The sequence below is a fragment of the Eulemur rufifrons genome, chromosome 4 (genome assembly GCF_041146395.1).
Source record: "Eulemur rufifrons isolate Redbay chromosome 4, OSU_ERuf_1, whole genome shotgun sequence".
Classification (NCBI taxonomy): Eukaryota; Metazoa; Chordata; class Mammalia; order Primates; family Lemuridae; genus Eulemur; species Eulemur rufifrons.
The window spans coordinates 35,325,371-35,342,333 of record NC_090986.1 but is presented as its reverse complement, the minus strand read 5'-3'; the positions used below and the strand labels follow the sequence as shown (position 1 = coordinate 35,342,333).

The 16,963-nt window shown below is 32.4% G+C and overlaps 1 pseudogene; it reads left to right on the top strand.

Moving 5' to 3' along the window:
* The first annotated feature begins 1,197 nt into the window (after positions 1 to 1,197).
* Positions 1,198 to 13,695, top strand: LOC138382448 (ATP synthase F(0) complex subunit C1, mitochondrial pseudogene; annotated as a pseudogene).
* The last annotated feature ends 3,268 nt before the right edge of the window (positions 13,696 to 16,963 follow it).

The window sequence follows — 16,963 nt, the reverse complement described above, 5'->3', positions numbered from 1 at the left end:
CAGTGAAGGTGCTGACTCCCCTGCTATAGTAAGTTCAGAATAAATAGCATTTACTTTTCTTCATTTGGTTGCCCTTTATTTAATCAACTGAATTCAGGGACTAACAGACGCAATCAGTAATCTCTCTCTCTCTTTCACTTTTCTCTCTCTATTTCCATTTCTCAGATCAACTTTTCTTTATTTTATTTTCTTTCACAAGACAAAGATGTTCACAGGCAAGTCAAAACTTACACATCCCAACAGATGGAAATCACAGAATAATATGAAAGTACATGGATATACACAAACCTAGGAAAGTGTCCAGTGCAAATTTAGTCCTATCTTAGGGCACAGGTCCATTTCTGCATCAATAATTGCTTCTATGTGGGTGAGTCCATTTTATTTGTTATTAGACTTCATACAATAACTTCAGCGTTAGATGGATATATTAATGGGGGAAAGATGCCTAGTTACATTTTAATTTTAGATAAATAACAAATATTTTAAAAATGTTATCATAACCCATGACATAATATGTGAAAAATATTTGCTGATTACTTCAAATTCAAGTAAACTTACTGGTATGATACGGTTTCTAGAAAAAAAAAAACAAAAAAACATTCAGCTGAAAATGTAGTAAGATGTCATTAAAGATTTTAATCAAGAAAATAAGATGTTCAGATTTGAATTTGAAAAAAAAAAAAAGCCTGTTTGCAATGTCTCAGAGACGTTAGAGAAATTCTGAGAGAATATAGGATATCAATAGAGAGGATATTGCAGCAGATGAGACAAAGCGTAGGTGGTTTCAACTGGAATGATGGCACAGGGAGAAAGACAAATACATCAGATGTGAAACAGTGGAATCAATAGAGGTCTGTAATTGTTCATTGTTAATTAAAGTGAGTAAACTTAATAAAATTACAATTAAAACTGTTAGAGTTTTCAAAAACTTAGCAGATGAAATAGATTCAAGGTCACTTTGTAAATTCAATTTTATTTTTATAAGGGAACTATAAACAATCCAAAAATGTAGTTAAAACTATAATATTTAGAGTAGCATCATAAATCTAATAAAACCTGGGTAAGACCTCCACACAGTAAAATACAATTATTGAGAGTATTTACTGAATACTTAATGAAATGCAATCATACATCCTATTTATTGATTAGAACATCAATATTATAAAGGTAAAATTATTACCATACTTTTACGTAAATATGTTGCAACCCCAATTACAATCCCAGAAGGAGATTTTTTTTGACAATGTACAAGTTGGTCCTAAAACAAATATGGAAATACAAAGTGGCAAATACAACCAAGGCAATGAAACATACACAGTGGTTGAATATACTGTACTTGATTTTAAGGCATATGTCAAAGAAGTTCAGAGAATCGGTACTGACACAAGGATAAACGAATAGGTCAGTGAAAAAGACTAGAGTCCTAAAGCAGAACCAAGTATGTTATTCAAAACAAGCCAGTCTTGCAGAACAGAGTTAACATCCTTCTCTCCAATAAAGAGTTCTAGTTCAATAGAAGTTCAATAAAGGATTGGACATCCATATGAAAAACATGAAAAAAAGTGACCTTTTCTTCACCACAAAATCAAGGACCATAAGCAGGACTGTAGATACATATGTGAAAGAAAAATAGAAATAAAGTGTGTGGGTGATAATGTCAGGTTTAGTCTCGTTCTGTGTTCTCAGTTCTTGGTGCACTCATGGCTGAAGAATGACCACACACACCAAAATAAGGCAAGCATGAGGTGAAATTTATTGAGGGGGGGCAAGATAGAATTATGGAGCAAGAGCAAGAAATAGGTTTATGGAGCAAGATATATACTCCACAGATGAAGACCAGACTCCGTGTAGTAGCAGAAAAGAGCAACGGGAAGGAGCAGAAAAGAGGCCTGGTTATTGTCTACATCTTGTTTTATAGTGCCCAAATTGGAACCTCCCTCATGTTTCAGAGGTCACCATGGCACCACTTTGATTGGACAGTTGGGAGCTGCATGACGTGAGTCTTACTACACATGTGTTGTTCTAGGTGACTTTCCAGATTCTACTGTACCTATGCAGCTTGGCTTGTGGACTAGAGAGTCCTCTGCATTCTTTTGCAGTTAGTATGCTAAGCTCTGATTGGTAGATTCATAGGGTGTTCCCTCCTACCACAGGTATAGCAATTGCTCTGGGCAGGACTAAGGTGGGGCAGGACCACGATGGGGACCTGAATCCCATCCTTGTCCCTCTTCCCAGGTGCAGCAATTGCACCAAGGCAAGACACCCATTTTCATCCCTAGGAGACAGAGAATCCCTTGATATCTACCTAACAATAATATATGAGCATATAACTATTACATTTGTATTAAGAATGATTCTTAAATAGGACACAAATATACTGCATATGAAACTATTAAAAATAGCTAACATTAAAATTAAGAAATTATTTTTATCAAAATATCTTATTGTAAAAAAGATAAAGATAAGTTATAAAGAAAGAGAAGATTTTTGAAAAACATGTAACCAGTAATAGAATTATGTCTAATACAATTTTAAAACTATAGAGGATAGATATAGATATATATGACAAAATATTCTATGTTTTATGTGAAGTAGTACAATATTAACTCTAAGTAGACTGTAAAAAGTTATGGATGCATACCAAAATCCCTAGAGTATCACAAAAATATGCAAGCTTACATAGCTAAAAAACAAAGGTATTAAAATTGAATTCTAAGAAATTCAAATAATTCAATAAAGTTAGGTAAGGTGAAACAGAAGAACAAAACTTAAAGTGGATAAATAAAAGTCAAATAACACAAAGATAGAACTACATCAAAACATATCAATAATTGCATTGGATATTAATGAACTAAATAATTTAATTAGTTATCATTGCCGTCAGAGAGCTCCAGTGGCCTTTTTCTTTTCTATTTTTTCTACAATAAATTACAACATATTCAACAACGATCTTTATTATAATAATAAAAAAGTGAAATATAACTCATTCACTTACATTATTTTATTTCCTAAATAATAATTATTTATAGAGATTTATGTGGTAGGCACTAAGAAAAAAAAATAAAAACTTCTTTATAAACTAATCAGCAGTTTTGTCAAACAGGCAGCATATTTTTCCCAAATTCAAACTCAATTACTTCATGCTCAGCAATTATGCAAAGAACTTGGGTGATTTACATTTTTGTTAGTCAAAATAGAGTAAGCAAATAATGCACTTTCTTCAACAAAGTACCATGTGGATGGGTAACAGAATTTTATACAGAATCACGAGAATCTCAAACTTACAGTCATGTGAATACCATGAAAAAGTTGTGAAGATAAGCCTGTTGCTGGGGATAGAGCAATCTCATCCATTCATCTAATTTGGAGAAAACTTCTTATTTGAATTTCTCCTCAAATTTTGTTCTTTTATGTAGCAATTATGTCTTCCATACTGATAATAAAAACACTCTAATTTGTACTGATTTTCCTGTAATTTGCTCTTTCTCTCTCAGAATGCTTAGTGAACACTGTCATTGTTAGAAATAAACTAGGCCTTAGAATTCTTATTCACACATTGAATAAGTAATTATCTTCTTTAGGTAAAATATATAGTCTTTTAGATTCATTTGTTTGTTGGTTTTGGAAATCCTTTATGGGGTAGAATATAAGCATACATCAAAAAAGAACTATTTTAGTTTGATTTTCTCAATGTTACTTTCTTGAAATAAAAGGGGAAGAAAAGAAATGGCAAAATATAGGCATACTTTGGAAATATTGCAAGTTCTCTTCCAGATCACTGCAATAAAGCAAATATTACAATAAGGCCAGTCATGCAATTTTTTTGCTTTCTTAGTGCATATAAAAGTAATGTTAACATTATATTGTAGTCTATTATGTGTTCAATGCTATTATGTCTAATAGATGTGCATAGATTTATTAAAATAGTTTATTGTTTAAAAATGTTAATCTCATTGTTAGTGGAAGTCTTGCTAGTGGTGGTTGTTGAACATTGGGGTGACTATGTCAATTACTTAAAATAAGAGTGAAGTTTGTCACATTGACTCTTCATTTCACAAAATGTTTCCTGTAGCATGCAATGCTATTTGATATGATTTTACCCAGGGTAGAACTTCTTTCAAAATTGGCATCAATGCTCTTAAATACTGCCACTCCTTTATTATCTAAGTTTAAGTTTATTTAATAATCTAAATCCTTAGTTGTCTTTTCAACAATGTTTACAGCATTTTCACTAAGAGTAAATTCCATCTCAAGAAACCACTTTCTTTGCATATCCTTAAGAAACAACTCCTCATCAGTTCAAATTTTATCATGAGATTACAGCAATTCAGTCACATATTCAGGCTTCAATTTGTAATTCTAGTTTTCTTGCTATTTCCACCACTTCTGCAGTTACTTCCTCCACTGAAGTCTTGAATACCACAAAATCCAAAGCTTTTTACAAAGGAACTGACTTCATTTGCAAGAGAGTGGGGACATTTCACCTCAATAGTGCTCTCAAAGGTAGTGGAGTTTGTAATTGAAAAGCAATTAAGAGACTGGAAATATCCTTAAAGATAGACATTAACCATAGACCAGCTAATTTTTCAGGAAAGATCAAGGGAAGAGACATCTAAAGAGAGCCCTCCTAGGGTCAGAACAAATATAAAACATTAACCTTAAAAACATATTTCTATTATACAAAGAACCAGAAATTAATTGAGTTGGTATATGGAGCAATTTATGTCCCTGGCATTGTTTAAAACAATAGAGGCATCAGCAATTTATTAGCTTAGTTTTCCAGATGAATGTGGTCAGATTAAGAGGTAGTCAAAGAGTCACTGCTACAACCATTGTCATTCCAGGGTGATTGTATCCATACCCAAGACTTTCTCTCAGATGAGCAACATTAGGTTTCACACTGTAGGAAATGGACTTTACCAATATAATCCTACTTGTCAGTAAACAAATAAAAGTGCAAATGACTAATAATTACCAGAGTAGGAGGGATCAGGATTCAGTGTTACTATATTATCTAACATATCCAGTATCCAACAACAAAAAAGTAAGAGTCAAGCAAATAAATAGGAAAGTCTGACTCATACATTGTGTGGGTGGTGGGGAAGCGATAACAGAAATTGTGAAATTGATGAAATGTTATCTGCAATAGAAATGCTTAAAAATAGCTATTATAATTATGTTTAAAAAAGATATGATGACAGTGTCTCATATCACCAAATATAGGCTATGAATAAACACATAATTGTTTTTAATAAAGAACCAAATGGAAAATCTGTATTTGAAAAGTACAATAGCTGAAAAAATATTTACTAGTTGGGTTTAACAGTAAGATTTGACTGGCAGAAAAATGAGTAAGCTTGAAAATAAATTGATGCAGAGTTTTTAAACAGGACTGCAGAGAGAAAAAAAGAATTCAGAAAAATAATAAAAGAGTAATATGGCACAACCTTAAGGATACCATCATACATGTTGGAAGAGTACCCAAAGACAGAAGAGCGATAAAGGAGCAGAAAACAAATATCTGAAGAAATAATGGCCGAGAATTTCTAAAATTTGATGAAAAAACATTAATCTACATTTCCAAGAAGCTTAACAAATTGCAATTTTGTTAAGAGCAAAGAGATTTGAAAATGGGCACATCATACTAAAAATACTGAAAGCCATAATAATAAGAAAACTTGAAAGTAGCAAGGAAAAAGTGACTCATTACTTACAAGGAAACTGCAATAAGAATAACAGCTGACTTTTCATGGAAAGTAATGGATAAGAGAAAGCAATGAGATGGCATATTCAAGGAGCTGAAAGAAAAATACATGCCAACCAAGTATGCTATGTCCATCCAAATATCCTTCAAAAATGAAAGCAAAATGAAAGACACTCCTAATTAAATAAAAACTTAAGAGAATGTGTTGCTAGCAGATCAGTCTTTGATGAAATAATAAAGTTCTTCGGGTCAAAGGCAATTAACCCCAGAAATTCAAATTCACACACATTCACCAACAAAGATAATTGGTAAAGGTAACTATGCAATTCTAAAAGATAGTATAACTGCATATTTTTATCTTAACTTGTGTAAAATCAATTGTATAAAAGCATATGTATATAATTTTATTGTTGGACCAATAACAACAAAGAATGTGGGTGAAAGCAAAGGTATAAGTAAATAACATCACACAGTAACTCAAAATTATAGGAATAAATAAAGAGAAACTAAAATGGTAAATAATATTAATAATATAAACACTATAAACATATATTACTCTGTTTTCTTTTGTAATGAAAAGAAACTTGTGTTTAGTAAACCATAAGTATAAAAGTTTGAATTAAAATAATGCATTGCTGGATTAATAACATATATATAATATGTAAAGTAATATTAACATCCAAAAGGAGTGCATAGAGCTATATAAAATTAATGTTCCCATATCTAACTGGAATTCAGTTAATATAAAACTAAAGTAGACTTTGATAAGGTATACATGGGAAGTCCTAGAATAGCCACTAAGGAAATATACACACGTGTATTTAATGAGAAATATAGATGTTTTTTAATTTGAAGGGATTGTCCTATTTTTGAGAGTGCATTTCTGCTTTTTTATTTTTATCAAATCACATTACAAAATAGACTATTAAAAACAACTTATTCTGAAACACTAACATTTTCTCACTTCTCCATATTTAGGACTTTCATAAGAAATGCTTTTCATGATCAGTAGCCCAGCAAATGGCATTCGCTAGGGAAAAAAAAATCTGCCTTGAAAACAAATCTCAGTATCTGTTCTAGAATTCAGGGACTGTTTTTATTCTTCATATACTTTTTTCAAGCTTCAAAATTTATTATCGATAAAAACCCACCAGAAAGGCTAAAACAACACAACTCTGAGTAATGAGTTGGAAAATATATGGAACAGCTGGATTTCCAGTGTAAAGATTCTGGGAATATAATTGTCAAAAGCATTTCAGAAACCCATTTGGCAATAGATAATGAAAGCAAACATATATGTAACCTCTGGTCCACAAAAATCACTCCGAGATATATAACTAAGAGAAATACATAAATATATGCAGTACAAGACATATGCAGGAATTTGCATAATAATATTCATAAATCTTCAAACTGGAAACAACTCAAATTCCTATCAACTGTAGAATAGAATAAAACAATACCTGAGCTTTTTTTTCTACAATTAAATTTTGCTCTAGAATACAAAAAAATAGATATGCTCACAACATAGTATTAACTTCAGACACATAAGAACATATTAGAATTACTATCTTTATAAAATGTTCAAAAATAGGATAGCAGTTAATATTGAGGTTAGGAAGTAGTAGAAGTCAAGTACAGGGTGAATAATATTAGTCACGAATAAGTGCTATAGTTATGCAAAATTATTTGAACTGTACACTTAATATATGTGTATTTTACAATGTTTATTAAATAAAAAATAACTTTTGAATGTATAAAATATCAACTCTACAAGGCATGCTAGTATTTTTTAATATAATTTATCATTAGTCTTAATATTAATATTGATATCTTAATATCAATACTCTTAAAGTGAGACAAATATTGACAGAAAGGTGGTTTTCAGGAGGACAATGTTTTCTATGGAAGGAGGATGGAGTCATAAAAGCCAGTGACTATTGAAAAATATTGTTAAGAAATAAATTCGGCAGAGAGTGGACAGTTCAGTTGACTTCTTCTAATTATGTAATAATTAGAAAAATTATACAAATTAAACCATAGTAAATAAAGATTCCCCTACATAATTTAGTAAACTACACAATTAAGCAAGGATAGAGGAAGAAAAAAAGGATGTTTTCTTTCCCCATAATTTTCTTCAATACAAGTAGTTGTTAAGAGCCTCCTGTTTTCTCCTACCTATTTCAGATGTGAGGCATACAGGTTTTTAAAGATGGCTTTATCCTATCTCTCAGTCCCTAGCTGTACCATAGTCATATCTTACAAATGTCACTTTTCTCTCTACTTTCTCAGCCTTATCTTCCTCGAAATCATGATGGTTATCTGTTGGGTAAGAAGCTATTTTTATGATACCCACACTTTTGAAACTTATTTTTTTCTGATAAAACGTTTTCTCCTGCACTAACTGGGTACTTCTCTATATTTCCTTGAGGGAAAAATGATTCTGTTATTTCTGAAACATTCTGCAATAAACTAAGAATACTTGGATCTAGATACAGAATCTAATGAAACTACACTCCAGGAAATCATGCTGGGCTCTGACAGAGTACATCTATAATATATGCACATCAGCATAGATCCGTTTTCTGGCTGCACAGACCCTGGATCATCACCTCACCATACACTGCCCTATGCTGTTGACTTCATATTCTAATGGTTCAAAGTAAAGATAAGAGCAGGAGGAACTTCTGAGTGAAAGGCTATCTAGATTACTCTAAGCCACATACAGAATATTGGGAGAGAGAGCATGCATGTGTTTCCAACTGTGCATTTCTGAAATCTGAGTGCTGTGGTTTGAATGTGTCACCCAAAATTCATATTTGAAACTTAATCACCAGTTTGGTAGTATCAAGAGGTATGGCTTTTCAGAGGGCTTCACCCTCATGAATGCCTTTATAAAAAAGGGCTGAGGGAGCTGATCACACCTTCCACCCGTTTTCCCTTCCGTCCCTTCTGCCATGTGAGGACACTGCAATAGGTGCCATCTTGGAAGCAGAGACTGGGCTTTCACGCTACACTGAACCTGCCAGTGCCTTGATCTTGGACTTCCCAGCCTCAAGAACTATGAGAAATAAATTTCTATTATTTATAAATTACTCTGTCTTGGGTATTTTATTTTAGCAGCACAAGCATACTAAGGCACTGAGGTTTTACTTATGAAACGCAATGCATGAGAAAGCTAAGTGAGAAACCTTGGTCATATGATTGTGTGATGGATTATTTAGCATTATACCAATTAAAGCCTTGACCATGAAGGAGGAACATGGGAACAGCTAAACTTGGAAGGCTCCTCTTGGCCCACAGGTTCTAGTCAACACATTTAAAAACATAAATCATATTCCTCCACTACAGGATGGCCTAATTTTATGTGAAAAAAATCCACTCAAAATTTTTTGCATATTTTTTCCTATGCTGCAATTAGGTCATATGTAGCTATTGCTCAAATTACAGTTTTCTTTTTGTGCATGCAGTCTTGCATGGCAATTTTGTTATCAACGAGTGGGGTTTCTGTTGCCAAACAATACAAAGTTGAATATGGCAGCCTTGGCCCAGCCTCTAATTCTGTCTGATAGAAATAACACTAGGACCTTAGCAACCCACACTTGTGTGGTTAAAACAATTCAAAGTACCCCACACCTCTGCCTATTTTCTCCTTTGACAGTCTCATTCTTCTGTCTTGCTTTCCCTCCTCCAACACTTTGCCTCTGTCTGTCTTGTTTATCTGTAACAATATCTCCAAAAAAATTTTCCTTTAAATCTTTTCATTCCTACTAGATAAGTGTAATACCTTTCCCATCTTCCTATAGCCTTTGTTCCCTCTCTTATAAATAATGCTTTCAGCAACAGAAATTTTATATCACAGTCTATTTCTAAATTATGTTTACGTTGAATATGAACTTTATATCTTGAAACATAAAAAAACATCAAAAGCAAATATGTGCCTTAATATCAAATATGTTTTTAAAATGAGTAATTATATTCAGTCGTTCAGTGGTTTAAGGGAACAAATTCAAATTGAATAAAACAAATTTTTAGTTATCTCTTTAATTAAACTACCTACAGAAGTCCTGGCTCACATTAGCTTTGGGTTTATGTCTGTCTATAATTGCGATTCATTGTGTACAACTGGATGTCATCGAGTCAGGGATGGCCAACTACACTGGCATTCTTGGGAACTGCTATTCTCTTCCATTAAAGTAATTTGTCATATCCCTATTATAATAAAGCACAATATTTCATGTGAATTAGAAAAAAAAATTCATTTCATTCAAGATTAAACTAAGGTGGAGGCCACCATTCTAGAAACCAAAATATGAACTAGAGATTTTGTAATGATTGAGATGATGAAATGGCTAATGTCTTTTCTAGAAAATGCTGTACCTGATTGTAATGATGGGACTATTTCAAGAAAACCAAGTAAATACAACCACAGCTAATTATTTTGACATATGGAGAAAGATTCAAAAACTATATAAGCAATCCAAAAATTTTCTTTGCTTTTAATTTCATGAAAAATATTATTCCAAAAATAAGAGTGTCATAAAAAGAGATTTAAATAACCAATATATCTTACAATCATACGATTTATCTTCATCTTGCTTGTCAGTTTGCCAAAAATCTCAAACTAGTTTGTTAAAACAGTACACTAAATGATAAAGAATGGAGAGATAAATAGCTTACCTTTTTAAAATAATTTACAAACATTCTATTTTTAACCTACAGTGGACCTGAATATTACTTTCAGATTAAATGCTTAAGGCAAAATTAAAATAAAATAATAGTCCAGTTCACTGTCTTTTCCTATTAATTTTATGATACCTTCTTCCTCTTCATGATGTAGCCTGATAGGTTTTGAAATCTATTAAAATCTAAATAAATATATCACAAAATTTTTGCTCATTTCTAATATGATACCATATATTTTCCTGCCAGTTAAAGAAAAAAACAATTGACAATTTTCTCTTTTATTTTATAGAGAAATATTTTGTGTAGCATTAGAAATATCAGATAATGAAATTATAGCCAGAAAAAAAAAACTATTATTATCTAATTATATAAACTGTGAAATTGCTATAGAATTATTTACTAATTTAAGTACCAAGAAAGGAGAAAAATGAATTACAGGGGCTAAATTTATAAGAATTACCAACATTATCTTTTAAATTGCCTTCCTAGACCCAACAAAATCTAGGATTATTTTTAAAATTTTTCAGTCTCCTTAGTTTAGTAATAAGATCTTGGAGTTAATTCTGGATGGTTTTCATATTTGAGTCTGACTCCATCTCCCTGTGTTTTTCAGCTAACAGCCTTGCATACAAGGCTAAACACTAAATGAAAAATGAAGTGTATCCAGTTAATCCTGCATTGGCAAAAACTCCAGCTTCCTTCCAGTAATACTATTACAAAATGATGCAACCTAGTGGAAGGGGAGGGTGGTACCACCTACCATAAATGATCTTACTGTAAGATAGACACACTCATACCATACATACACACATTCAGAGAAATATGTAAAGTTGTCTTGCATTCAGGGATTTAATGATGCTTGCAAACATTACAGGTTCCACGAGAGAATGAATTTAGGAAAATGGTTACACCGTGCTGTTTACCATAGTCAGTTAATCATGTGAGCTCCTAACATCTCTGATCTTTAACCTTTAATGAGATACCATCTTCATGCTGCCTTTCAAAAAGGTCTTCAGGATAGTAAAGTTCCCTTTCTTAGACCCTTTCACTCCTATTTTAATACTCTGTTTCTCTTTCTTTTGAGTCAGCCTCTTCTAAATCATTGAATATGATCTATCCTTCCTTTAAATCCATCTTTCCGTCTTTCAATTTTGTTATATTTTTGTGGTGTCACAATTGTACTCCTTAATATTTTCTTAGTTCTCAAGCTAAGAGAACTTCAGAATTTTCTTCCATCTTTTCTCAGGTTATGAAATATTTCTTGTCTTTATTCTGACTTCACTATATTAGATGCCAAAAACTGTGGAAATATAAGAAAACCACAGTATTTTTGCAAGAATGTTTACATATTATATTCTCTTTGTGATGTACATAGTGAAATGGAGGGACAAGTATCAAAATTATCATTTAAGCAGCTGTTCACCATTATGAAAGTGAGAAAAAAATTCAAAAAATTTCCATAGAGCAGTTGTCATCTCAATTCTGTATGAGAAGTAAATATAGAAATGTGAGTCAGGGTCAAGAAAACATCAGGTCTTTCCTCAGTAACTAATTAGCTGAAGCAGATATTTTTTTCTTTTTTTAACATTAATAAATATACACTTTGCACCTAAAAGATGCTGATAATTTTATAAAAACTGGATATTTAACATTTAAAACACATGATCCCTCTATTGAAGGTGTGAAAAATATTTAACTAGTATAGTCAATATTTAGTTCAAGAAGTTGACGAGGGTGGCGATGGCCAATTACAATATTCTTATTTTCCTTTCATTTTATGTTTATTACAAGCAAAGATTTATTGTTTGGTGCATTTTTGAGATATCCAGAAAATTTGAGGTCCCTATTTTTATGCTGGTGTGTCAAATAAATAATAATATTCACTACCTTATATCTAAATTATAAATTAAAGAAATGAAAATATCATAGGAATCAGAACATTTAAATGAGAATTTAGATTTATTATAGCTCTATTGGTACCTCTTCACTGGAAGTGAAACTGGAGTCAGAAAAGTGCTAGACAACCATTAATTTAAAATGAGAGGAGAATGGCACGGTTCCAAAGCATGAGAGGCAATTATAGAGACAATACATATGATGGCTAAAGGTCATGGACTTGCAGCCAGTTACGGTGAATTCAAATCCTGACTCTGACACTTCCTACCTGTGTCACCCTGGGTGGGTTACTTCGCTGGTCAGTGTTTCATTTTTTTCAACTCTACAGTAATGATCAGAATAGTAGGTACATACAGAGGTGTTTCAGAGGTTAAAACTGTCCAGTTCGATATCTCATCCATCTTAAGAGCCAATCAATCAGTACTGTCAAGTTATAATATCCTGACACATTTTTCTCAACAGATGGAATATTACCATTTCAGAGACCACTGTTACTGAGCACATGAGCCAGGAAATCCCTTTATTTAATAGTGTCAAACACAGATTGCTAACTTGGGGCTTTATAGCTTCATTTTGCTGCGCTTCCTTCACTGCCTCATTCGCTTAACAATCTTTTCTTCGGAGAAGCAACGACACAATAACCAGGTTTCAGTTAAGTAAGTTGCCATTTCATTTCAGTTCTACCTTGCAGACATTTTTCCCAGGAGACTGCACTGATGTTTTGGGTATTGTCAAAATTGTCAGTTTCAGATTTTCACTTAAAAATTGCGTTTACTCTCAAAGAGTGCCATTAATATCTATTAAATTTTGATTTAATCCCGTGAATATACCCTACTCTCATTGAAAGTTATTGAGAGTCACCTAGAGCAGGGCAAGCACTGTGGGCCAAGCAGGTATTGCAGGGCAGAGGGAGTACAGACTGAAAAAATCCAGACCACTGGGCACTACTCATTTCCCCACCTCTCATCTGCTATTGTACCAGAGGTCTAATGAGGCCTGTGTCTGCCTTGTTCCTGAATAGGCCAGCGAATTCATCTAAACAGCCTTCCTACAGAAGCTCCCTACTGCGAGTGGCCAGACCAGAGTTCCAGACCAATGTTGTCTCCCAGAACATTGACACAGCAGCCAAGTTTATTGGTGTGGTGGCAGCCACAGTTGGTGTGGCTGGTTGAGAGGCTGGCATTGGAACCGTGTTTGGCAACTTGATCTTTGAGTATGCCAGGAACCCATCTCTCAAGCAGCAGCTCTTCTCCTATGCCATTCTGGGCTTTGCCCTGTCTGATGCTATGGGGATCTTACGTTTGATGGCTGTCTTTCTCATCCTCTTCACCATGTGTGGCTTCATGGCGGTCACCCACCTGTTCCTGTTGCTGCTACTTCACACCATTCCTGGTGCTGGGGTGTGCTAACCTTTACCATTAAACACAAAGTTTCTCTAAAAAAAAAAAAGAGAGAGAGAGAAAGTTACTGAGTTCTTTATTTCCTAGAGTCAACTACAACTACACTAGAATAAAAATAAATCTATGAGTGATATTTTAATATTAAAATTTAATTTTGCATATATCACCAATGTAAAACATTATATTGATATGTTTGAGGAGTTTATAAATAAGTCCAAAATACTTTGCAGAGTGGAAATTATGACATTTATTACTCTGTTAATGGCCTGGGACAATATAACAATTATTCATTCTCCATTAATAACAAAACATTATCTGCATTGCTCACTTTGTGTTGATAACATCATATGGACTATGTTGATTATAGATGATTTTACCTATTCAAAATATGTCCAAGGAACCATGGAAGAAATTTATTGATTCAATACAATTCAAGTTTCTCAAAACTATCAGTATTTTATCATAGTTTATAGCTTCCAAAAAATTCATTTTTTTCTTGTTTTCAGTTTGAATGAATTTTTCTCTGGGTTTTACTTGGTAATATATGTGAACAGTACAGTAAGATGTCATTCTTGATTTCTTCCTTCCATAATAAGGAAAACCAGAGAAGTGAAAAATGAAGTAATCTAAGCCTGCTAATAAATCCTCCAATGACAAACAGAATTGAAATATTCCACACTGATTCTGCAGCCTCTTGAGTTATCTCTCTAGTGGAGCCAAAGGCATGGAATTTCTACCACATCAGGCGTGTATCATGTAATCTAAGTTCCACACAACATTTGAGGCTACTGATTTTCAGAGAGGCTAAAAATTTAATAGAAAAAAAATGGCACAATTATAGACTACTTTTGACTCATAATTTCTAACAGTTATAGAACAATTTTGTTTCAAATAATGTTTCATAATCACATACCTTATTTAATTCATTTACCTTGATGTGTCATTTACAAATATTATTAGTGTGCTATGTAAATTTACCTTCCTGAAGGACTATATTACTTTTTCAGAAGAAGTCCTGAAAGAGTCATACCCATGTTCCTGATAAAAATTTAAAGTAATGTGTTTGTTGAATGATGATATTAATATTTCTATTACTATAGTCTTTATTTTCATAAATAAAGCCACAATAAAAAAAACCTTCACTAACCATTTGTACTATAAAATTTATATTTAAGCAGTTAGGTTATGCAAGAAGAAATAATAAAAGCTTTGGTATAACAAAGTCTGTATTCTCGTTGTGAAACACTGAGGGTCCTGCATCTTGATTCATTTATTTGTAAAATAAATAATGGAATAGGTATCTATGAGATGTTTTTCAGTTCTACATTTCACAATTTTGATTTTACCAGCTTCTAAGTATGACTTTTCTAAAATTATGTTACTTAATTTTGTGTCCTCAGTTCTGGCAATGGAAGAGTACCCTTTAGGAAAGAATGATTCATAATCATTAGTCATAAGTTATGGTCTAAGAAAACAAAATACATGGTTTTAACAAGCTACAAAAATTACATTTCTCAGTTTTATTTAGTAGTCATCCTTATTTATTAGAAATAGTCTGGAAATAAAAGACTGTAAAAAGGAAATGGAATACATTTTGTTATAGCAGATTTCTTGAAAATCCCATGGAGGGCATAGATACTGAAAATTCTCAGAATTGTCCTAGTTCCTGTATAATCTTCCCAATTAAAGGGTGGTGGGAGATCAGAGCACATTTTGCAGCATCGCTAGCAAATCACCCTGATCCTCTTTCTAAAGCTGCATAAGCACGTGATTTTTGCCTCTTATGCAAATTGCCAGTGCTTTATATTGAGTTTTCAGATTTTTCTTTTTCAGTCATTTCAAGATGTAGGTATTTGAGAATGCCACACACAGAGAGCTAAAGGGTTTCATAAATGAAAGATATTTTCTCCTGGTAGAATTTACCTTTAATGTGAGGTATGCACAAGACAATTTACTATTTATATTTCTAATCTATGGTTTCTTGGTTGGAGATTTTAAGATATGTGTATAACAAAGAATTTCCTGGACAGATACAAGAAAAGGAAAAGTATCATAGAACCTAAATATATACAGTCAAACCTATAAAAGTGTAATGCCATTGTTTTATTTGGTAATATATTTTTACTTTTTATTAATTTCAGAATATTACAAATGAATTAATCATTTATATACTTAAATATGTCTGTGTGTGTGTGTGCATGTATAATGTGTTATTTTAATGTATTCCCTATAAAGAAAGTTCCTACAATGTGAAAAGTGACATAGATTGAAATGACCCAACACATGAGAAATAATAATACATAAGCTAGTGTGCTGTAATAGGAAGGTTTTAATCTCTGTTCAAGATTTGAGAGAGAGAAGATCTGACACTTATGTGAAGACTTAGTAATGTATTTTAGATAATAGTTAAGAAAAAAAAATAAATGGAAACTTTATTTAAATAAGTAAATTATCATGTTATAGACATATCATCACCAATGAGAAGTAGGTTTTTATTCCCAGATTTTTCTGTAAGATACAAATATGGGTATGGACATTTTTTTCTGTTTTGGAAACTAGGAGGAAAAAAGTTGCATTTAAGATTACCAAATTCCATTTCAGTCATAATTTTGTATTTTCCTTTCTACTTTTGATTTTTTGACAATGCAAAAAGCAGTAATGTTGCATCTGGACAGAAGAATTTAAATTTTGACTCTGGATCTTAGGAGTTATGTGACCTTGGGGAAATTACTTTAATTCTCTGAGCCATGGACTCCTCATCTGTCCAAATAAAGATAAATATAGTATATTGTGTGACAGTTGTGATAAATATACACACATACACTTACACAAACATACATATACACACACACACACAGACACACACGCACAACCCAGCAGTAGCATGTACTCATTAAGTTTAATATAAAACCTTGGTTCTCAGATGTTATAGACTCTCAAAAATTGTTTCAAATTAGATGATATATAAAAGCATTTATATTTAATGAAAAAATTTATCTGTGGATTGGAAGCTAAACATCACTGTACATTTTTAATTACTATTCCCAGAAGTCTGTTTCAGTGTCTCCATTTAATTTTAATTGAAAGGATTTACCTGACAGATGACTTTTGAAATACATTATGTTGATCCGATTAAGTTCTGCTTGCATAAGATTAAACTTGACGGACACTGGCACTAGCTATTTTCACCTTTCTTTTCACTAACTCTTTGACAAAACTGTTCCCAGAGTGACACCTATGTCCTCTAGTTTGTTTCTGGTCCAGGGATCTAAGAGAG